The following is a 24489-nucleotide window of genomic DNA, read 5'->3' on the forward strand; positions in this document are numbered from 1 at the left end:
TTAACAGGGACTCCTGAATACATCTGGCCCCTGAGGATGTGCATTTTCCAGCTGACACTGGTTGGACTAACCAGAGATTAAAAAACCTGCCTGAAGTGGGCCCTTAAATGAGTTTATGCTGCCTCATGTGTGAACTACTTGGTTTTTACCTTCCATCCCCTTCAGGTCAATAGCAGGTACGGGGAAGATGTTTATGGTGGTTGACTGATTTGGGTGGGGTTTTTGACCAGCTAGTGCTGGTCCTTTAGAAGTCAGAAGAATTTTCTACATCCAGTTACAAGCACAGCTTCAGATTAAAAAAGTTATTTTTTTAAATGCTGCCCAGATTCACACATAAATTTACTTGTCTGACATCCAAGTGAAGTCAGTGCCACATTGGTACCCTGGTAGTTAGATAGAAAAGTTATCTAATTCCCTGTATTTGTTTACTGGCAGTTTGCTTAAAGATAATTTTTCTTTCAAAAGTAAAATCAAATTTTTTTGAGATTCATGCACTAAATTCTGGAAAAATTTTTGTTGTGCAGTCAGTAGTTAAAAAGCAGTTTTAACTCATGTTTTCCTCACGTCTTCAGCATTCTGCATTATTTGGGATCAACACTAGCAATTGATTATTATTTTAGCCATTTCCCCTCAAAGCCAAAGAATGAAGGAACAGGCTTTAAAAGCCCTGAAGGGTTCAGCACTGGAGAGCTCATTTTGCACTGGATTAATCAGTGATACACAGGAGAACCTAGAGGCACATAGGGAGCGACGTGCTCATGGCCAGTCCCGAGCCAGGACAGATGTGTGCCTTGGTGGGAGGGCAGAGAGGAGCAGAGGGAGATTCCCTGCCTCCCTCTGCTGCTCTGTGCCTGGTGCTTTGCATCCAGGCCTTTCACCAGGAGCTCCTTCTGTGCCTTCTCCTGTTTTACTTCTCAGTGGCTTCTGGAACTGAGTGTTCCCTTTGGGACCTGGGGAGGGAATGACTTCCCTGCCAGTCACCCAGGGCTATTTCTATCCAGCCCTCCTCACATGGCTATTTGCAAGATGTATTTACTTACTAGTCTGTTAATTTTTGTATTGAGTTTAAACTCAAGGGTTTACTGAGTTGTATTGAGTTTAAACTTAAGGCCAGAAGGTGTCATTAGATCACCCTGTCTGATTGGCATTAGCATGGGCCAGAGAGTGTCACTCCACAGTTGTATGGCAGAACAAGGAAAAGAAATGCCCTTGAAGTGAGCAGCAGTGGGTTACATATAAGGGGTAAATCACTTTCTCCTATTAAAAAAGAAATCAAGGGCTTTTATTTTGTCGCTTCAAATACAAACAATTCTACGCATCTTGGGAAGTTGTAGCATTATGATATTCAGTCAGACATACCTTATAGTATATATGCTTCATAGAACTAGAATATAGGTCAGAAATAATTTTTGAGTCTTAAGTTTGTTACAGACATATTAATTGGACACATATGCAGTAAAAATTGAGAAGCTTTACAGTTTTAGTCAACTTATTATACAGTGAAGTAAATGAAGTGCAGCAATGTAGCAGTAAAAGTTATGCTTTTTCCACTAGGTGATGGAAACATTCAGAGTCTATAAATGCTAATTTCAGAGAGATGTCCTAACAGCTTCTTGGCTACTGGGATAGGAATAGTCTGAAGTTAACTGCCTCTCTACTGTGAAAGGTTTTAAAGCTTTTTGCTTTCCGTCCGAATAAAAAAAATGACATTTACAAACCTCTTCAATGCATATATATTACATATGTTTATCTAGCAACAACTACACCCCTTTTAATTTATTCCCCAAATGTGACTTTTCATGCATGTCTTCTGGATGCTGAATTCAGCAACAGTTTCTAATGAGCTGGTGTGTAATCCATGATTGCATTTCTCTTCTGAAATCACTTCCATGTCTGGCTGATCTATGTTTAGAAGGTGGTGCTTATCCATCAGGCATTTTTGCACTTGTCAGCATTCTTCTCTGTTGGAGGCCCTTTCCCAAGCTTCTTCCCATTTTAATGTTGATGTACAAAAGCTGTTATTCATTTGTTTTGTGCTCATTCTAGTGAGGATTGGCTTAGTAGGACTGTGCAAAACAGAGAAAAGAGAGAAGCTGGTTTACTGCCAGCAAACACAAAAATGTTCAGTCTGTGCTTAGCTTAGAGCAAGCCTCTGACCAATATTCTAATGCACTTCATTTGTATGTATTTCCATTTGTCACAAAAAGTGAAAAATTTAATCTGTAGGTAGGATTTGTAATCTGAAATTTTCAAAAATAATTTTTCATCAGCTAATTGACACAGGAAGTCAAAATAATTGAGATTATTTCATCTAAAGTTTGAGCAATATGAAAATAAAGATACAATGCATATGGGGCAAGAATGACATTTACTAGATGAATACCATGAACTGAGTTAAAATCCTGACATTTCTGTTCCGTATCAAAAGCTCCTTTTCCTTGAGGACACAATCCACATTTGCAAACACGATAAAATAATGCCTTGTGTTAAATTTCAAGTGAGGACAGAGGTGTGGGGGTGTTTTCAAATCAAACTCTCCCTTAAAATCTAATTCTCACTGCCCAGGTTCCATGTACTCCCGTGGAGCTGCAGACGGGGCGAGGGGACAGGGGCACTGGGCTTTGGAGCAGGGTGACAAAGGCTCCCCCTCCCTGCTGCAGGTGACAGACCCCGAGCTGGTGCTTCAGGGGCACCCCTGGAGCTGGGGCTCAGTGAGCAGATCTGTTTGCAAGTAGCCACACCCAGGCAAAGGTGGAAACCTGGCTGCCCCAGCAGTGAGCAGTGAGCAGAAGGTTCTTGCACCAAATGAACTCTGCCAGTTCACCATTAGCTAGAGTGTCTCAGACCCCCGAGACCAAACCATGAAGTCCTTTGTGAGGCAGCCTCTCCACTGCCTCCTGTGAAAGGGTCACTGCTCAGGGGGTCTTACAGAGCCCCATCCTGGGGGAGAGGATGGCCAATGTCATCACAACCCCAGTTCCTATATCGTAACACACGGACCTCTGCAAGAGACTGCTGGAATGCAGAACTAGGGGTAAATCACGGGTTTTGTCACAACAAAAGAAAAAGAATGAATTTCATTGTGAAATGAAAGCAAACAAAGAATTTCAGGACTAGAAACACTTAAAAATATTACTGCAAGAAGACTGAAATATTTCATTTCCTCCCCCCATATGACATGGAGCAGCCACCTTCTCCCATTCCCTCAAATTCCCTACGCCCTTGACTCTTGTAGTCACCTTGGCCTGCAGCTAATTTACACACAGACCCAGAGTGTGGTGCCCCAGGGCAGGATAACCAGACCTTAAAGCCTGGGGTGGTGGTACTAAGAATCAGTGAGCCTGGTGGTGGCAAACCCTTCTGCCGTGGACCTTGGATACCTGCTTCCCCATCAACTTCCAACAAACTGACATTTCTCAAACAAAGTTTGTTTTGGAGGAAAATTCCGGACTTGTTCAGCATGTATCTATAGTCCAGATTTATTTTACAAGACACTGTTACTTGATGTTGCTGAGACTAGAAAGCAGCAAATAAGTAAGAAGCATAACGTGAACTAGGGAGGGAACTGAAAAAGAAAAAATGGGTTAGTTTTGTTTGTGTTAAAAAATTAATAGGAAATATAATGTTCACTGTGGTAAAAACATTTTTATGATGTCAGTATGTAATGGGATGGTAGTTTCCAATTATAAAAAAACCCTTGCAATTCATACCTCCATGAGCTTCCTTTTACCCTTTGAAACATGTAACAAAAATGAAGGATAAAGTGTGGATGAGAAATGAAGATACTTGTGATAAATGAAATCTATTAAAAATGGTCTGAGTCTGGAAGTTTGGTGGATTTTATAAATGTGGTTACTAATGTTATTAGTGTGGTAATTAGTAATATAGGTAAATAGCACTACCAAATAAAGTGAATGAAAAAGTGCCTGAGCCTCTAATCTGTTTATTTTCTGAGATAAGGGGGTTTGTGAGCCTCTTAAACAATCCATATTTGGTGAAACTGAAATCTGGAGAAAGATAACTTTGTGTGGTAAGGAACACATGCCCTAGGAACAATAATAGCTTAATAGAACTGAATGAGCCATTTCTTTCAATTATTTTTAATCATAATTTCGTGTGTGTTATTCAAACCCCTAACATTGCTTATTGGGTTTCCAGCAGCACTCAGAGTTTCAGCAGTAACATACTAAGACCTTCATTAATTCTTTGGACAAATCTTGCACTCAGGTGTTATACACATGGAAATGAAATTTAACAAATGCCGTAGGTGCCTAGTTGACAAGACATAAATAAGTTATTCACATGCAACATCTCTCAGTCTGTTTTGTATCACACCACAGGCTTCTGAAGTTTATTTTCTTAGAGCTACTTACAGTGCTGCTGCCAAGAAATCAGTTAATGAAAGCAGTCTTCATGGAAGCTGTATTACCCAACCACCCAGGTGCTCTGCTCTTAAGTTCCCTATTTAAAGTCTTTAAAGGCTGCCTGTTAGGCTGACCTCACCACAACGGGGTTACTGCTTATAATTGACACACTCAATTAGGGCAATCACTTCTGCTGACTGCAGAGCTGGGGTACAGTCAGCCTGGAGGGATTTACAGCATTTTAGTGTTTATGTACATTTCAGAAAGAGGACACTGAGGTTTGTTTGTGGTAAAGATGAATCACAGGGGGATTTCCAGGTTGCTCCCTGACAAGGTGTAAAAAACATGCTGAATTTCAGATGGTCCCTTCTGTGCTGTTACTGTAAAGTCAGTAAAATGAACAGAATATAGAGAGAAAGGCAGACCTTCTAGGTTTGGGTATATATTGTCTCAGACAACCTTAACACTTTACACAACTAATTGTCACCAGCCATATTGAAATGATCTTTGCCATGTATTTGACTGGTATCTAGAAAATAACACCTTTCCAAGTGTTCATCTTTTATTGCTGACTCCAAACACACACAACTGCTTTGCTAAAGAGCAACTGGCATTTGTGGTGACACCAAAATTGGTACAGTTACAAAACCACATCAGCTGGCAGAAAGCCATGCCTTAATGAAGTACCAGAGATTTCCTCCCAGGACCTCCACAGGATTCCTCCAGCCTAAACATCATCTCTGCTGAATGCTTGCACTGTGGAGAGTGTATGGGAGGCGATGAAGGATGAGAGAAACATTGATTCTGAAACTCTGCAATTGAAAATAGACATGCTGAGGCACCTTGGATAACACTGCTGTCTGGGCTGTAGGCCAAAAAAAATTGGACAAGTTCAGTTTTGATGAGGTGTTGGAGTTCTCACCTTTCTGCTTATAGAACCATAGAATCATTAAGGTTGGAAAAGGCCCCTAAGACCATCAGTTCCAACTGTTAACATAGCGCTTCCATGCTCACTCCTAAACTGTAACTCCAAGTGCCACATCCACACATCTTTTGGACACCTCCAGGGACAGTGAATCCAAGACTTCTCTGGGCAGTGTGTTCCAGTGTTTGACAACTCCTTTGGTGAAGAAATTTTTCCTAATATCCAATCTAAACCTTCCCTGGTGCAACTCAAGGCCATTTCCTCTCATGCAGTCAGTTGTTACTCTGGAGAAGAGACTGACCAACCCCCACCTGGCTACAATCTCGTTTCTGGGAGTTGTAGCATGATAAGTTCTCCCCTTTTCCCCAGGCTAAACATCCCCAGCTCCCTCAGCTGCTCCTCAAAGGACTTGTGCTCTGGGCCCTTCACCAGCTTTGTTGCCCTTTTTGGACACACTGATCTGGGTCAGTTCCTTACAACCACAGATAGATGGTTTTGTTGCTTACATCAGGGTTGGTGAAATGCTAAGTGTGTTAAAACTCCACTTGTAGCCACTGCAGCCCAAAGTTCAAACAGGAACATGTATTCATGGCCTGGACAATATCCAGGTGTATATAATTAAAAGTCATGAAAGGCAGATAGATGCCCAGCTGTACAGGGCAACCAGTGACCCATTATCTCTTATTTCCTTGAAGATAGTCTCTTTAAAGTACATAACAAACCCAATTTGAGTGGCCTGAGAGAATTATTTTATTTTTCATGTTATGAGAGAGAGGATTTATGTATATTCCCATTTCCCTACCTGCTGTGGGTGCCTTTTCCCTCTTGATGCACTGAGCATCCTTTGCCCTGGCCTCATGGGGAGATGCTTATCCATCACCTGGAGAGTGGCCCTGGAGCAAATTGTGCTCTCAGCAAACAGCCAGGCACCAACTCAGGTCCTCTCCAAGATTCCTGATGATCCAAGCTGAAACTCTAGCACGTGTTTTGGAGAAGCTGTCCACAGATCATACTGGAAACAGCTGTATGGCCAGGAGGAGAACAAATGGTGCACTGCTGCCTACACCTGCACTGCAGCTGAGACACAGTAAGGAGGATACAAGGCTGGCCTGTGGAGATGGAAAAAAGAATGGACAGAAATTCCCCAACTGTTTTGCTAGCAGTGCTCTTTGAGTGTTTCACTGTTCAGCACCTTCTCAACAAAATGTGATTAATGGCCTGTCCACACCAGAGCTGCCCAAGGCGTTTCCTCCTCTTCCTGGCAAACAAGCAGGCAGGATCTGGCAACTGCCTGCTCTGCCATCACTCACAGCTACCAAAGACTACCTGAAAGGGTGGGGGTTAAAGAGAATGCACAGTAAACCTCAAGGAGTTACTAAAACTTTTACAAAATTTTGGAATTGAAATTGTGTGACAGTTTTGTCCATATGGCATTAGAGGAAAAGCTCATCTGAGCAGAAGGTGTGTGAGCTTGCTCTTCTGCTGCAGCACTTCCTTGCAATAAAATAGAATTGAATCACATTAAAAATGACAAGATTTTTCCTGATTCAGTATGCAAGCCCTGTGAAACCAGAGCTGAGTGGAACAGTGGGACTTATTCAATCTGCTGGGTGGTATCTTGCTCACCCGGTTAGTGGCAGCAGCTGAACTGCTGGGCATGGCTTGTGGGAAGTGTTTCTAGGACAGTAGGAAATGGTTTCAGGAGCATGCAGGAATTTTCCAAATGTGTGGCTCTGGTGGTTTTGCTGTCAGAAGGCTCAGTTCCTGGCTGCACAAGCACATTTCTAGCATGTGGCAGGATGCTGGGGTGGTGTGCTCCCTCCACTGCTTCAGCCCTAACTACCAGTGGGGTCTGCTGGCTGCACCCAGCTTTCTTGGGACTTTGGGGTGGGCTGGCAGCATGATAGCCAAGGGCTGTCTGGAGTGGTGGGCTGCATGCCAGGATGTCCCCTTGAGGAGGGTCACCTCTCAAGGTTACTCCTCAAAGCTGAGATTCCTCACTGCAACAGAGCCTTGGTAAGTGATTAATAGCACACTGAACTTTGAGATCTTAGCTAAGTGATATAAAGGATTGATTGTGCAAATATAATCCCTCAGACATAAACCACTGAACAAGTCTGGGACTAGGATTGGATTCAGGCACACCTACACTTCTCTTTGAGAAGGGTTTAGAACACAAGGAAATTCTTTCTGAGCCTCACACTCAATGACAGGGTCTCTGGCAGTTTTGACTGCCCTTGTCCTCTATGCAGTAAATAAACAATCCTGCCATTGAATCTTGTTAAACCACTGTTGCATTTACCATTGAACTTTGTTAAATCACTGTTTTATATCAATAAAGTACATTGTTGCTTCTCTCTTGTATATTGCGTCTTCTCTCTTACAAGTGCAGTTGCTTCCATCCATGGCAGATGGTTTCAGGGCCACAGGGGCAATGATGGCTGAACAGACAGAATGCTGTTTTATTAGACATTGTTTTCTGAGAAGAAACAGAAAAATGTTGAAGGATCCAGTCAAATCAATTTTGCTAGGTTTCCAGCATCTGTGTACAACACACAGCTGGACAGAACTTTGCTGTCAGCTTACAGGCTGTCATTCACAAGAAAAAACCCAGCACACCGTCAGACCTAAAGCTACACTCCTTGAATACTTAATGCACTCAGCAACTGTCCTACCCTCCCTGGCAGACTCTGGCCAATTCTTGTAGTTTTAAAATCCAATTTAGTCTCACATTGTATTTTCTCCCCTTTTTCTGTTGTATGTGATGACTGAAACATGACAGGAGGAAATGGATGTTGGTTCAGGGGCTGTTTGGTTGCAGACAGCATGCTGTAGGGGGAGAATCATGGAATCATTGAATGGTTTGGGTTGGAAGGGACCTGAAATGTCACCTCATTCCAACTCCCCTGCCATAGGCAGGGACATCTTCCACTTGACCAAAGCCCATCCAACCTGGCCTTGAACATATCCAGGGACAGGGCATCTCTTGGCAACCTGTTCCAGGGCCTCACCACCCTCACAGTAAAGAGTGACATGGCAGGGACACATTATTTTCTGCATTGTTGAATTCTCCAGACAGAATGTTTCTTGAAGCTATTATGACAATAAGCAAAAGGCCGCAGGACTAAATGTGGTTGTCAAGAAAAACCGACCACAAAAAAAGGCATTGAGCAATGAAGTGTCACCACCTTGTGCCAAGGTATGGAAGAGAGACAAAGGGAAATTAATTCTGAAGCCCAGAGTGGGTCAGGGCAGCCTAACCATTTGTGGTCTTGACTTTAAATTCCTGTTTTCTTCCAGATGGAAATTTTGAGAAAGGGTGGAAGATGTTTTGGGAGGAGAGATCAGATGGAGGTTAGGCTTGGAGATGCAGCTCACAAAACATCAGCTCTCTCACCGTCAGACATCAGATGTGAGGCTCTAGGAAGTCCTTGGAGCAGGACAGGCCTCTCCTGGGGTGACTAATTTAATCTTATGGTGGTTCCCAGCATGGATGAGTGCTGTTGGCTTCTGTGGGACTGTAGACCTGGATGAGATGGGAGGCCTAAATCTGAGATGGACAAAGTGAGGTGTGTGACTCCTGGAGTTATAATTACCCTGCACAAAGTCATTAATTGCATGCATGGAAGATGAGGGAAGCTGCTGCCCATGCATGGAAGATCTTCAGCATGAAATATCAAACTATTAGGCAGTTTTGTAACAAAGCCTGAAAGATTAAGCTTTGCAGCTTTAGCTATCAGAGACCTTGTCTGAGGACAGCTTGAGAATTGGTATTTTTAGTTCTTTTGGGGTGTGCACCTGCCTTCCTGGTGAGCAAATGGCTTTGCAGAAGCTGGATCTGAGATTCCAACCCCAGGTCAGGGAGGCTCAGTAAGATCAGTCAAATAGCTTGAGGACTGACTGGGCAGGGATGCAAGCAGAGGGCAGCCTGATGGGAAAACATGAGCCAAGCTACACACAGCAGTCAGCTTGGCTGTCTTGTCAGTGAGACCGTGCCTGGAGGAAAAGGTGAATTTTGACTGAAAATCTTGTGAAACGGGGTTAGAGCAGCTTAAAGAAGGCATCTTTTTAGAGCCTGACAGTTTTCTTATCTCTGAAAGGCCCTACTTCAACTACTCCTAAATATAGCCAGGTGGCAGTGACAGGCTCTAAAACTCTGAATATGGGCAGGTTTCAAGCTGCCACACTTCCTAATCCCTGGCTTGGGTGGCTTTCCTCTGGTTTGAGTGCAGCTCCAAGAATACAACATATGTGTATTTATTGGTGAGAAAGACAGGAGAGTGACAGACAGAGGGAATAGAGAATATCCAAGGATGGATCAAGTTGTAGCTGTCATCTCTGTCATCTGCTGGCACCAGTCTGGGCTGGTGGAAGCAGGGCTCCCTTGGGTGATGGCTCTGCTTGCCATGCCTCACTATGAACAGCTTTTGGGCTCCTCATCTGGGCAGCTTGGTGCTCGTGGCTGTTCCTCCAGGGCAGGCATCACCATCCCCTGCTGCTGTCACGCACAGTGAGTGTGCCCTGGACATGGGAGGAGTCTCTGTGTCTGCCTGAGTGGGAACCAGCACACTGGGATGTGGTGATCAGATCCTGCTGCACAGTGGGCTGCCTTTTCCTCCATTTCAATATTTGCTTCTCTCACGAAAAGGAAGATTTTTATCATAATGAACAAACACAGCAAAAAGCCTCCTATTCTTTCTCCTAAAGAGTTTTCTTTGACTGTGGAACATCACAGAGATGCTCCTTCCTCTGGTGGTCCCTTTCCAGAAGGCTCATCAATTTGTCTTTTGTACTTGGTGGTGTTTCTGTCAAGTTTGGCATGGGAGTCACGTCTCAGGACAGGTTTGCTGGCATGGGAGATCTAGTATGTTGTTGGAAGAACTGGCAAGAGGCTGAAATGCCTTCATCAATAATGTCTTTCACATGAAGGAGCTTCCTGCTCTGTAGAGTTGTAGGCTCAAGTCAAGCAAAATCAGTCACTTGTTGTTCATCTATTTTTATTTCCTCCATGTGGTTTGCTGCAGTCTTTCTTTGCCCAGATGGTCAAATAAATTGCTGTCACTAAACCAGAGTCTCTGAACGGTGATTCCTAAACTCTTCCTGTTCTCTAACTGTTTAAGGAGAAAATGTTTCACTTTCTTTTTATTCTGCCCATTTGCTGTAGCTGTTTTTCAGTTTCTCCCCTGGAACCCAGAGGATCTGTAGGTATTTTTGTTTGTTTCTCCAGCCTCCAAGCTGTGTGATCAGACTGCCCAAAAAGCTCTTCATTGTCTGTATTTAAAAGCTTGATGTACTTGTTTACAGGGAGTTTCTCTGAGGATCCAGCCATGTCAGTGAGGTATCTTGACAAGGTTTTGGGCATATCAGCCAGAAAACGTTTGGATTGGCATTGCACAATCTTTTGGTTTTTTATTTTGTTAGCAACATTTTATATTTACCTTTAGTAGCATTATATCTTCCAAGAGTTTTCCTGCGCTAGGCAATGTTAGATGTTGACGTTGGCACGTTTTTTGGTTTGGGAAAACAAGCCTTGGTGCCATTGATACAAAGCTGTCCTTGTCTGGGCTGAGCCATCAGGGCAGGCAGGAGGCAGAGCCCAGGGCCAGCGTGGGCTGGGGGGTGAGCCCAGCCTGGGGGAGCCCCTCAGTGCCTGCTCTGTGTGCTCAGGCTGGCTGGAGCTGCTTTCCTGCGAGCACAGAGAGAGTGGGAGCTCAGTGCTGGGAGAAAGCCAAAATATTGAAGCAGATCCTGGGAGGTGCCAGCCAGCATCTCTGTGTAAGGAAGCTGCTACGATGGGGCTTATTTTAGTGGTGTGACAGAAACGGAGCTCTGCTCTTTTCTCAACAGACTGCGTTTCTCCAGATGATTTCACAATTCATACAGTGAGTGTTTCCTCCGAACAGAAACTAAGAGGGCTCTGACAGTTCTCTGGTCACTCCAACATGACATTTCTGGGAATGGAATTGCCTTAAAAAAAGCTGATTTTTAAATTTTAACATAATAACTAAAATATTGCAAGAAGTTTAAATAAAGAAAATAAGAAAAATGTCAATGCTGATGAACCTTAAATGCTGCAGAATAATAAAAACATTTAAAATCTCGTTTTTTTGTGTGTGAAATGAATTTCCCTGTTCTTTGGCCAGTGCCAACGCTGTGTGACCTGGGAACATGGCACAAATCCATGCTGAGCAAAGGCACATCCAAGGATTTCCAAAAATTTTCCAAACTTTCTCTTTGTATGTACTTGTGCTGAAGGGAAGAGAAAATTTGATGCATGAATTGGGCTGGAACTGGGAGTGGGGCTCTGGCTTCAGGGGCTCACTATGGAAGGGAATGGTCCTGCAGCTGCAGGACTTTGTCCAGGGCAGCTCTGGGGCAGGGGCTCACCAAGGCTGTGCTGTGTGTCCTTCATCCTCTCACTCTCCTCTCTGACTGCTTGGCTGCTGTGATGTTGGGTCTCAACCAAAACCTGCTAATGAGCTGCAAATATTGATCCCGTTTGCCTTTGAGAAGGATACAGGTGCCAAGTTACATGTTTATGGGCAACAGAAAGATAATGATCTGGAGCAGCTTTGGTCTGAGATTTCAAATCTGCAGTTTAGTGATTAGCTTACCAAGCACAGGAATGTTTATTAACTGTCTGTGTACTCTCTAGGCAAATAGGAAGTGTTTGGAACTGTACATTATGCTCACGATGGTTTCCAAGGTATGAAATTACATGTTAAACTACTGAAAAAACTCTCTGTGGGGTTAGATGATACTCTACTAGAAGAGAGTCTGGATTTGGGAGTTGGCAAAGCCAAGGTCTAGGGAGAGGGTGAGCTTTTTGGTGAATACCATCTGTCATGAAAACCTGTCTGACATGTAGCAAGGACAATGTTGAATGCTCATGGTCCTGAAGACATTATTTTCTGTCATCTTCCTTTTCTTGCTCCAAACCCAATTTGTGCAGGCTTTGGAAAATTTGTAAGGATTTATTATTGCTATTAATTTATATTATTCCCTTAAACATTTTCTTGAGTTGCTCTATAGGTGTGAAGGGCACTCTTGTAAAAGAAAAAGAAGAGATTCCTTCCCTGAAGAGCTTTCAGCACCAAAGGCAAACTGCAATCAGCAGTGCAGAGAAAAAAACCAAAACAACCCATCCCAGAGCGGGAAGGGGAGGCTGTGTTAGGGAATTGCCAGCTGAAGAGCATGCAGAAAGGCAAGCTGGCTTGCAGGAGCCCTGACTGACAGGTGCACATGGACAGTTTTCCTGTTGTTTGGCTGTTCCCACCAATGATTATGAGACAAGTTTTGGGTAAAATGCACCTTTCAATGTAAGGATGCCATTGTAGCAGCAAGAGACAGCACGGCAGTCTCAAGCAGCAACCAATCCAGTATCAAACACTAACAGGAAGGGGGGAAATCTCCAGCCCCCCATCTCAAACCAAACCCCAGATTCACCAGGATTCCTCAAAGCTCAGTCACTTGTTTCTCCAAGACAGCAATAATTCAGAACAACCTATAAGGTAAAGAACACACTGATACTGGTTTGCTCAGAAACAAGCTCATCTGTAAAAAAGGGGGGCAGCTTTGACAAAGGGGAAGCAAGTCAGGTCCAGCTGCATCTGCACAGCTACATCTGCAGCTGGAGAAAAGCTCCAATAAAGGCTTCCACCCTCCCACACCCTAAACAAGCACTGTTTGTCCATACCTCCCTCTCATTTTGGTCCATTGGCCTGGTGAGCAGTGGGGGCACAGAGGACCCTGTGTGTACCCTTGGTGCTGGGCTGCTCAGGGAGCAGTGCCACTGCTGCTGGCCCTGCTGGCCCTGCTGGGGCTGAGGGTCCTGCTGAGCCTTCCTTGCCTCTAGGGACCCTGGCAGTGTTGACTTCCCAGTGCAGGTGCTGCCTGTGTTTGGTGTCTGGCACGGAGTCACCTCCTCAGTGCTAAAATAATAATGATGGATTTCTGCTCTGCAGCGATAGCTTGTGTTTGCAGCTGGGTTAATGTGTGTCAGCTGTCATCGTCCCTGTCAGCCGCTGCTGTCACCGAGCTGCAGATAAGTAAATCTGTGATGATGCATATCCCAGGGAGAGCAGGGATTAAATATTTCATTGCCTCAGACACTGAAACAGCTCCTAATTTGTGTCCTTTTCTGGAGGTCACATCCTCTCGGATTGCCCAGCCCTGGGGGAGAGCAGAGCCTGCCTGGGTTTCAGGGGCTGCAGGGCTGGGCATGGCTGGCAGCAAAGTCCCTGCAGCCAGGGCCAGCCAAGCTGCTGAGCCAAACTTGGCCCAGTTAGAAATAAGCAGAAACTCAAGGAAAAAGAAAAGCCTCTTTTTCTTCCAGTGTAGGGCCTGGTAAGGCAGTTGTGCCTCTGTTGTACAGACCAGGGACAAGTGGCCAAGTGCCCAGCTTGGGCTGTGTCTGGGACAAACTGCTGAGCACCCAGCACCACGGACTGAGCATCTGCCATGTGTGCTGGCTCCCTCCACGTGGGCAGCACTATGGACAGCATCAGCTGTGGCTGTTCTTAGGTAAATGTGCTGGTTTCATGGTGTTCCCAAAGTGATGGGCACTGAACCCTGGAGATGAGCTTGGCAGTCATTCCTACAGCCCTTACCTCACCAGGTGTCCATCCTCTTTCTTCTCTGCAGCAATATGCAAATCCCTTTGCTAGCAAAGTCTCATGTTATCAATTTCTTTGAGACAGGGAAAAAAGCTACAATTCAGATTTCTTCACTCTCCTGGACTTTTATGGTGTTACCCATAGGAACTTTATATTGAAGGAATTTTCAGTGCAAAATACCAATTTGTTGAGACTGAAATTTTCTCGGATGCTTCTTTTTTTTTTAACACATGAAAGGAGCTATTCTAGGGAGATGTGGAAAATGAAAGAAAATACTCTGATAAACAAAATCTTGGATACTTTTAGACTAACTACCTATAGAAACAAATAAAAATGAAAATGTCTCCTTTTTTTGAACCGCACTGGAAGAGACAGAAGACTCAACCTGTTAGTGCTGCTCAGGGAATAAAGTCCTTGTTTTCCAGAAAGACTTAATGAACCATAAACATTCAAAAACCAGGAAGACATATAAACATGAGCTGTGAAAAGTCTGATTTCTTTCTTATTTCCTGAGAGCTAGTGGTTTTCTTTGCAATTATGAGGCAGAAGGGTGATTTTTGTTTGCTTTTGTTTGCATTTTTTTTTTTTTTTAAAGCAGAGATTGAAGTACAACTCGTGATTCAGAACTGGAACTTGGAAAACAGAAAGCATGAGCAGTTGTGACACTTCTAAAGCTGTAGGTAATTCTGCAGGCATTTCATCTTTGTCTTCCTTGTCTTCATCTGAACTAATACCTTCCTTTGCTGTGCTCTTTATGTGGACAACAGATAAATTATATCCTCCATATGGCCATGTTCCCCCGTGGATCTGTGGTTGCACTGACTCTGGGATCAGTAGCTGGACCTCAGCAGAAAAAAACCTGAGGTTTTGCAGATGGATCTTTCTGTTATGTAAGGTCTCCAAATCAGTATTCATCTGTGCACTGTGAAATAGCAGCGTTTCTGCTTCTTTTTGATTTTTTTTTTCATGCAGGGAAAGTATAGTTTGTGCTGGCTTCTTACATAAAAATAGCAAACTTTATGAGATGCATTTCCCTCAGGCCCCACAGAGTAGAATTTGTTCTGTAATAAGAGACCAATGTGTTTTAATTGCTTGTTGTAGACTATTACCTGTTAAATTTTTCTGACAGCGTGACACCAGCAAAAAAACTTCTTTTCTGTTTTGCTTCCTTCTACTTTAGAACTGTCAAACAACCCTAACATCTAAGGATAAAACATGACAGATGACTCAAATATGAGACAGGTCATAAAATATTGATTCTTCATGTTACCTGCTAATGAAACACATGCCACCATGGCTAAATCTTCCTTTCTTTGGATTACTGACTTTTAATTGTTATAATTCCAGTTTAGGTTGTAGCCTAGAATTAGGAAGTAATGGGTTTGGTCCCCAGAAATACTAAAGCCTATAAATAAGGAATCAGTTCTACTTTTCTTTAACCGGTATTTTTTTTATCTAGGCTCCCAGCCACATTTTATGCTAAAATCTTCATCTGATGGAAACCCTTTTGGACCTTTCTGGTTCTTTTTCGACTCAGTAGAACCAAGCTAATTCCTAAGATCATATTATAGTGAGAAGCACCAAGGATCAATCAAGAACTTTCCATTGTGATTTTCTTCCCCAAGAGAAGGTTCTTCTCTTGATCATGTATGAAATAAATAATATTTACTAGATTTTTTTTTTCAAGATTTTGGCATTTTTCTGGTTAAGCTTATAATTTTTAGTCTTTTAATGTAATTTTCAACCAGCAATAGCTCATGTGGGCTTTCTTCTCTGGTCCTACTGGGTCCTTTCTCTCAAATGAAGACAGTATTTTTTTGGCTAGAGATTTCTATGTAAGATCTTCTGGCAGGAAGTAGAGGATGCTACCCTACCTTTCAAGGACACTGAACCTACCTTTCAAGCAAAATCTGGAAAACAATGTTCAAAACTAGATTTGTAAGCTCTTGAGTAGGGGTTGTGTCTGGTACAAATTCTGTGTGCTTGGAAGGTTGTTTTCCACTTCTATAAACCAGACTTCTAAAAGAGTTGAACCATGAATCTGAAAAATCTAAAAAGCATTTAGAAAATCTCATAGAATTTAAAAAAACTTTATTTAGATAACCTGCTATGAAAACAAATTTCCAACAAAACTTGTTGGAAAAACATACTGTTAGAGAGGTGATTAGTGGCTCACTGTCCAGCTAAAGGACTGTATTTACTAGAATTTCATGGGAATCTGTCTTAGGTCTGATGTTATTAAAATACTGTCACTAGCCACTTAGATAGTGGAATAGAGGATCTCCAATGGAATAGAGGATTTTCTCCTCCATTTGTGGGTCACAGTAATTCAGGAGGGGCTCCAAGAGTGTTGTAGGTCAGAACAGTATTCAACATTTATAATGAGTTAGAGAAAAGATCTGAAAACCAGGAGACAATTCAATAGCAATACATGCATGGGCAAAAGAGAGAGTTATACAGAATAAAAGTTACAAATAACCACGAGTCCACAAGGCCCTTCTGTTGTGAAAAATAGACTAATGCCCTAGCATTTTGAAGAAACAGAAAAAATTATCTGCAAGATGCACAAAGTGAGTCTACCAGGCTGCTCAGCAAGGCTCCAGCTGCATGGTTGGCTTTTTGGCACTGGACTGTAAGGGAGAAGTTACCTACCTGGTGAGTACAAGAGTGGAACAACAAGAGTGTCAGAAGTCTTGGAATTCTCAGTGTAAGAGAAAACATGGGCAATTGATCTGTGTAATCTAGAGGAAAGGAGACTTAGTGGACATAACACTCTTAACTATGAAAAAAATCTGCTGGAAAATGAAGGGAATAAGTCATGGGAATGTGACAAGTAATGGACTTAGAGAGCAGCCAGGGAAATTTCACAGACATAAGGAAACCCTGCCCAAGATAAAATCCCTTGGCCTGGGGAGCAGCTGCTGAGAGAGGAGTGGGAGCTGCCAATGCTGGGGTCCTGCAGAGCTCCCCCCACCAAAATGCCCCCACTCCCTGCAGGCAGGCAGAGCTGAGGCACATAAAACCCCACATTGCACCCACTGACATACAGCAGGGAGGCAGGAAAGGAGAAGTGTGCCATCTGCACCTTACAGCCTTGGCCCCACAGGAGGGACACAGCCTGGGGGGATGCCGGGCTGCAGGGGCAATTCCTAAGGCAGGGCTCAGGTGTCAGTGGTGTCCTGCTGTTCACCCTCACTCCAGCTGGAGGGACTAAATGACTTAGGAACATCATGTTTTCTCCCCAGGTGACTTGCACAGAGGGCATTTCCACTGATCAGGGAAGAATGATTCCCCAGCCCATATTTCTGTGCCAACTGTACCGTCTATTTTTAACAGCAAGCTGCCATTAGCATTTGTTTGCTAAAAATAAACACATTTCAAATGCAATTCATTACCTAGCACATTAGGGTAAAGGCAATTTATTCTTCAGTCAAGAAGAAATATTTTTAAGAGATAAATTGGTTCATGCAAATATCTGTGACTTGCACTCAGTGCACGTGGTACCAGCAGAGACAGTGCTCTGATTTCAATTGATGGGATAGATCACAAAATTCAGGAAGCTGCTGAGGAGCTCAGTGCAACATCCTATTTAACTTAATTAAAAACATGATGACAATTATGTAAGAGAAAAACAAAAAAGAGATGTGGGGTGGTAGTCACAGTTCTCCCTTTGAACTTCAGTGAAACAGAAGTGTAACAAATGGGCAGATAAGGTTCTTGAGGAGAGGGTGTTCTTTATTATATTGATGGTAATGGCTTCCTAAAACCAAACATCACTGCTTCTTGCTCACAGAACAGGGGAGTATTACAAGGGCACAATTCTGAATCAGAAAATGCCAGTACAGAAGGATTTTAAAATGGGTTTAGATGAGCTGCTAAGATGGATGGTGATGTCTGGTGAACCTGTCCTTCATTAACCCTTTAGTTTCCCTTTTATTAAAAAAAATCAGCTTCCCAAATATTTTGTGGAAATAAGGTACTTGAAGCAAAACTTGCTGTCTTTTGGCAGGAGGATTTGTAGGGCATGCAGTGAATTCCTATTCTGAAGGTTCACAAGTAGGAACTGAACCTGAGCCCCTCTTTCCTTCAGAACAAAAATAATGTACCATAAATAAATAAAAAACCATAAAAAGGAAAAAATCGACTCAGAGTCCTCAGGATATATGGGGGGAAAGCAAAGCTTTCATATCCAGCCATTGCTAATGCAGCAGGTCCTGCAAAATCGGCACAGTCTGATTTTCTCCACTAGAGGGGACTGCGGTATCTGGAGTTACCTGCTCACTCAAAACAGTTCTGGTAGCTTCAACATTTGTGGCATTACAAAGAAAATTAATAACTGATACTTGTAATATAATTCAAAACAGTGTAAAATTGGAATATGGTGGAAACCTTTATTAAATATACAGAATGAAAAAAGAATTACTTGGATTTAGATTCCTTCATTAAACAGTATTTTGAAGTTGCTAGATTTAAAAAAATATAAAGTCTTCTAGTTTAGCTGAAAAATGAGGGGCGTTTTTCTATACTGTTTTGCAATGTACATATGAAATACTTTAAATTAAAACACAGTCCAACATCAGAAACCTAATCTATAAAATGCTCCTGATGATTCACGGTAACTTGTGTCAAATCTGCAAAAACCAACACCTTGCTGTCCCTAAAATATTTTGGTGGCAGGATCCTTAACTAATTGCAAACACTTGAAACAAAATGCAGAGGGAGAGAAGTAAGAGCCCAGGTGTGCTTCCCACCTTAGATGTGCTGCTGGGGGATGCCACAGCAGGTGGCACAAGGAAGGCTCTGAACGTGGAGAAAACAAGTTCTGACTTCTTCTCACGGTCTCTTATCCCCACAGTTTTGGCAATTAAGCATTTCCAGGTGCCTTTTTCATCAGAAACATCCATCAAAGTAGCACAAGCTAAAGCACATTTGCAGTTGTTGAGGATTTGAATTCCAGGATAAGGAATAACAGAATCATAGAAATGTTGAGGCTGGTAAGGGTCTAAGATCATTTATTTCAACCTTTAACCCATCATCACCACATTCATCACTATACCATGTCCCTTAATGCCACATCCACACATCTTTTAAACACTTTCAGAGTTTCTGACAGGGGCACTTTCAGAGACAGTGTTTCTATCACTTCCCTGGGCAGCCTGTTCCAATTCCTGACCATTCATTCAATGAAGAATTTTTCCTAGTATCTAATCTAAACCTCCTCTGATGCAACTTCAGGACATTTCCTCTTGTCCTGTCACTTGTTGCCTCCTCTCAGGTAGTTGTAGAGAGTGATGAGGTCACCCCCAAGCCTCCTCTTGTCCAAGTTAAACAACCCCAGCTCCCTCAGCTGTCCTTTGCAAGAATTGTGTTCAATGTGCAAGCACTGGTGCCTACTGCCAAGGGCCAAGACTTGGGTTTGAAGCTGGTTGCTCCTGCCAATAGGTTTTGTTTTACAGAGCTTTATTTGCATCAGTTCTTACTAAGGGAGCAATAGTGGGAGATGCCTCCCTCATCCTGTGATTTATCCATGTGTGGGTTGTGCTGCACTTCTCCCCTGCCACAGTGGTGATCCTGTGGGAGGCCCTGTTTGCACCTTGCTCACCACTGCATCTCTTTGGCAGGATCAACCCCTTGTTTATTACTGGTCTTTTGCTGCAAATCATGAAACCAAAACTCTGCCAGTTGCCAGCAGTTTTCTTGTCTTGGTGTCAGAGACTCAGAAAACTGCAGAGGTCAGCAGGCACCTCTGGGGAGCTCCAGGCCCCTGTTCAGAGGTCACTAGAGCAGGTCACTGAGGGTCATCTCCAGCCAGGTCCAACCATGGAGACTCTAGCACCTCTCTGGCAGCCTGCTCCAGTGTTTGACAATGCTTTCTGAAAAAAAAAAGGTTTTTTTAGCGTTTAAATGTAATTTCCTGCATGTCAATTAGTGTCTGTTGTGTCTTACACAGTGCCCAGGCACCACCAAGTAGAGTCTGGTTCTGTCCTCTTTTCTGGGCCCCCATCAGGTGTTTGTACACATTCACAGGGCCCCTATTGAGCCTTCTCTATTTCAGGCTGAGCAATACCAGCTTCTCACTATCATATTTTATGAAAAATCCTTTTGCTAGGATCTTTCCTCTTGAGAAACTGAGAAGCTTCAGCTTCTCCATGTTTTGCTGCTTTGGAATGTGATTTGGAGAATTGTTTATCCAACATATGAAATTGTTTTTACTTGATGACCAGTGACAGCCACCTGTGTCGAGGCTGTGAGCAGTCACAAGATTTTATTATCATTCTTTTCTATTCCTTGCTAGCCTTCTGATGAAATAATTTCTTCTATTCTTTTAGTATAGTTTTAATATATTATAAATCAGCCTTCTGACACATGGAGTCAAGATTCTCGTCTCTTCCCTCATCCTGGGACCCTTGTGAACACCACCACAGCAGCTCTCTAATCCTTTTCTCACAGGAGAGTTGCTCCAGTCCCTTCATCATTCTCTTGGCTCTTCACTGGACTCTCTCCAGTATGTCCACATCTCTCTTGCACCGAGGAGCCCAGCACAGGGCACAGCACTGCAGGAATCACCAATGCTGAATGGAGAATCCTGAATGGATTTGGCACAAGGGCACATCATTAGCCCACAGGCAGCTTGGTGTCCTCTAGAACCTCAGGTCCTCTCCTATCAAGCTGCTTTCCAGCAGGGTGGCCCCCAGAATTATCTGGTGTGTGGGTTGTTCCTCTCCAGCTGCAGGACTGGGGTTATCCCAGCTTCACGTGGTTCCTATCCACACATTTCTCCAATCTGTTGAGGTCCCTCTGGGTAGCAGCATAACTCTCTGCTCCTTCAACACTTCTCCCAGTTTTTCATCTGCTGTATCATCCAGCTGGACTTTGTGCCACTGCTCACAGCCCTTTAACCTGGCACTTCAGCCAGTTTTTGGTCCACCTCACTGTCTGGTTACTTAGCCCTTCATCATCTTGTCTGTGAAGTTATGGCAAGCACTGAAAATCCCTGCTGAAGTCAAGATGAACGATGCCCCTCACTGCTTTCCCTGTGACCACTGAGGCAGTCACGTTGCTGTACAAGGTTTTCAGGTTTTCTCAGGTGTGATTTCCACTTTTTAAGTCCAGGCTGACTACTTCCAATCAGCTTCTTTTCTTTAGTGTTTGGAAATGATTTCCAGGACTATTTACTCCATGACCTACCCAAGGACTGAGGTAACACTGCCATGTGTGCTGCTCCCCACATCATCCCTCTTGGAGATCGGAGTGACACTGAATGTCTTGTCTATGGTATGCCCAAACCTATTGAAATTATTTAACTACTTTTTAAATTCAGTTAGTGAATGCAAAAATTATTTCCATGGTGATCTTCTTACTACGGGAATGGCAATCTTTCCTGGTGCCTTCCCCAGCAGCAGTTTTCCTTGATTGCTCCCTCCATTCCAAAGTCTTCATTTCCTGCTGTTCTCTTTCCAGGGAGTGTGACAGGACACCAGCCCAGTGCAGCTGAGTCACTGGGATGTTTCCTCACACACTGGGCTGTTTCCAGAGGACTGAACCTCTGCCACAAACCCATTCAGCTGCTGAGAGGAGGGAGTGCAGTGGGAACTGAGAGCAGCTCAGAGGACAGAGTGGGAAGTATGAAGATCTTTTAAAGCTCCCTTTTCTTCTCTCTCTCCCTTTCCTAATCGATTCTTCATCCTGAAGAAACTCCTGTGGGATGCTGCTGTCAGAAACTTGTCTCCCTTCCCCCCTTATTTCCACTGCTCCCTTTGCAGGTGACAGGCAATTTTCTCCCATTTATTAAGGTTATCTTTTCCTATACCCATCACAGGTTTCAATCTCCTCTGTCCTTTTCTGCTTTCTATTCTCTTCTTTTTTATTCTAAGAAGAGAAAAGAAGGGAGCACTGGCATCCTAATTATTTATATGCAAATATTTCCTCTACTTTTGTCCTGATTTAGCAAAAGTTAGAGTCCTAAAGGAGCAGGCAGGAGAGTCCCTTTTATTCCCATCAGGCATTCTTGCAGCTTCATTCCTGGCTAGCAAAGCAGTTTAGAAGACCAATGGAAAACTGACATTCTTTTATCCCTGCTGCAAAATTTGTTTTATAATTATGTATCCTATTCTAAAATGTATATGTGGCCTTAATCCTCCTAATATGTAGGGCTTAATATGTATAAAAAGTCTGCTATGTACGTTGTCTCAGCACAGAATTTCAATTTTTAGAAAGGCTGAGACTGAATTAAAAAGGAAACACTGTGCATGGCAATGAGCTCATTTTGACAGGCTGAATTAATTTTAAATAATAAGGAAGTAATTTCCATCTCACTAAATGCCTGCATTTTTCTGTAAAAATAAAACACTATAGTCAGAAAGATACTCTTGAGAAGTGTCTCTCATAGAGATAAGCAAACCAGATAGCAATTAAAAAAGTAAATAAATCATAATTACAATAGTAAAAGGTAATATTAAGTATTAATGCACTTCAAGCCCAGCTACTTTGATTGATTTCTGCTTTATCTCATTAGCTTTACAATCAGAAAAATATAATCATATGAAGATACATAGATTTAAGCACAGACAAATACCTCCGGCAGTTAGACATGGCTGTTTTAAGGATGCAGTCACAACTGCCTGATGCCAAAGAAAAGACCATGAGGAAAAAAGGCATGAGAAGATGTAGAGAAAGAAGAGAAAGAGATCTCTACAGCACCATCCCTGATCCCCACTGTCTGAAGGGGCAAATGAAATATTCTGTGGATGGTCACATAGGGGACATGGCTTTCTGTGTTGAAGCATGACCAAAAGTGATGATGCTTGACATGGTAATACCCGTCTGGAATTGAGAAATGATGTTCAAGTCTCTGCTCTAGAAGGGGGGATTCCCCTCTGTACTCCAGGCTAGTCAGGAGGGTTTTCCCACCACAGGGTGGGAACACCACAGGGCACGTGGCACTGCTGGGGGTTTGCAGCTGAGCCTCGGGGTCCCCCCTCGGTCCTGGGCTGTGCCGTGGTTAAAGGGCTGTGCACAGGAACACCCTGGTAATCCATGGGGCTCCCCTGCCCTGGGGGGGACTGTAACCACCAGACACCCTCCACACCCCTCCTTGAATGAGGAATTATTTTTTGCACAGCATCAGGCGGAGCATCTAGGTCATGGGTGTCTGTGCATTCTCCCCTTCTCTAGCATATTCTCCAGCATATTCTGAGCCAGGGTGTAAAGCCCTTTCCCAGATTCAAGGGAAAAAATACACCTCCTTTTTTACCCAACAGCATGGTGATTTGAACATCTGCCTAGAAATGGGAGATCCTGGTGCAGCTCTAATCCTTGCAATTGCTGCTTGACTACGAAGTGTTTTCTAAAATGTATCTTTGTCCTGTAAATGAAACTGGGGAGAAAGGGAATATAATAAGCAAGATCAAGGATGACATCGTAGCCTGGTGACAGGGGCACTAAGCTGTGGAAAAGGTGATCTGACTTCCCTTCTCTGCTCCCATTAATATTTAATAGTCATTAAATTAACAGTCAGGGATGTGTAGGATTAACTACAGGTCAACATCCTCATACTTATATCTGAATGAATGAGATAGTGCTGGTGTGGAGGGAAATAAGCTATTAGCAATGAGCATGGCCAGTATGTCAGTAACAGGCACGAATTTAAATGATTTAAACGCTGTCCCTGAAAACCAAACCAATGAAATGGCTGCTCCAATACAGAGACATGCACAAACCCTGCACTAGTGCTGAAACCTCCAGAACAAACACACACTGAGATGTGAAACCCTTTGGCAAAAATCAGCCCTTTCTCTCTGTGGATTTGCTCAAAGGACTTGCAAGAGACTGACACTGCTGATCACAGGGAAAACAGCCATAAACAACTTTTCATGCAGTCAATAGCTGTGTTCTCAAAAGAACCTGCCAAGGGTGCTGTGACTGATCCACCTGCACTGCCAGGAGAGGAGCTGAGGACCCCTGCACCAAGCCATCACCTCATTTTCAGGCTCATGGTTGGAGTGGCTGATGGCTGCAGCCTCAGGAGTGTCCTTCTGCTCCCCTCCAGCCTGGCCCTGACACTGAGGCACAGAAGAACCTGACATCTCCTGCAGCTCCTTTTTTAGGTGCAGCTTGGGAACACCATTGACTGCAGCTGTTAGTGCAAGATCCCCTCATCTTTCCCATGCTCTTTAAAATGAAAAGCAGTCTAATCTGAAACAACCTTTCCACTTCTGGAGGAATCACACTGAGGACTCTGCTGGCCAACTTGTTCCCTTGTCCCTCAGTGGAGAGAAGGACAAGGGGACAAGCCTGTTCATCTATTTTGGTGAATTTGTTTGCTGTCTCTCTGTTTAGGGAAGGCTTCCACCAGCTGTGGTTTCCCTCTGCAGATGAGCAGAGAGGAGGAGGGCTGTCCTCCACAGAGGGATGCCTGCTGGGTTTGACCAGACAGCTCAGAGCTCAGGCAGCTTCTTTTCCCACAGTTGCTAAGAAACCAAAAACAATCAGCTGCTGAAACAACAGTTTAGTGCGTTTTCCCCTCCATTTGTCTCATTCTGGATTACAGCAGCTTTAAGAATTGCTGGGCTTTCCCTGTGCTTCT

The 24489-nt window shown here is 43.5% G+C and overlaps 1 protein-coding gene across 1 annotated transcript in view; it reads right to left on the reverse strand.

Moving 5' to 3' along the window:
* Positions 1 to 1607: 1607 nt before the first annotated feature.
* LHFPL3 (LHFPL tetraspan subfamily member 3) overlaps positions 1608 to 24489 on the reverse strand; it is a 232608-nt gene continuing 209726 nt past the window's right edge. The window contains exon 4 of the mRNA XM_014308022.1: positions 1608 to 2066. The gene's annotated coding sequence lies outside the window, so the exon portion shown is untranslated. The remainder of the gene's footprint in view (positions 2067 to 24489) is intronic.

Source organism: Geospiza fortis, unplaced genomic scaffold (assembly GCF_000277835.1).
Source record: "Geospiza fortis unplaced genomic scaffold, GeoFor_1.0 scaffold424, whole genome shotgun sequence".
NCBI lineage: Eukaryota > Metazoa > Chordata > Aves > Passeriformes > Thraupidae > Geospiza > Geospiza fortis.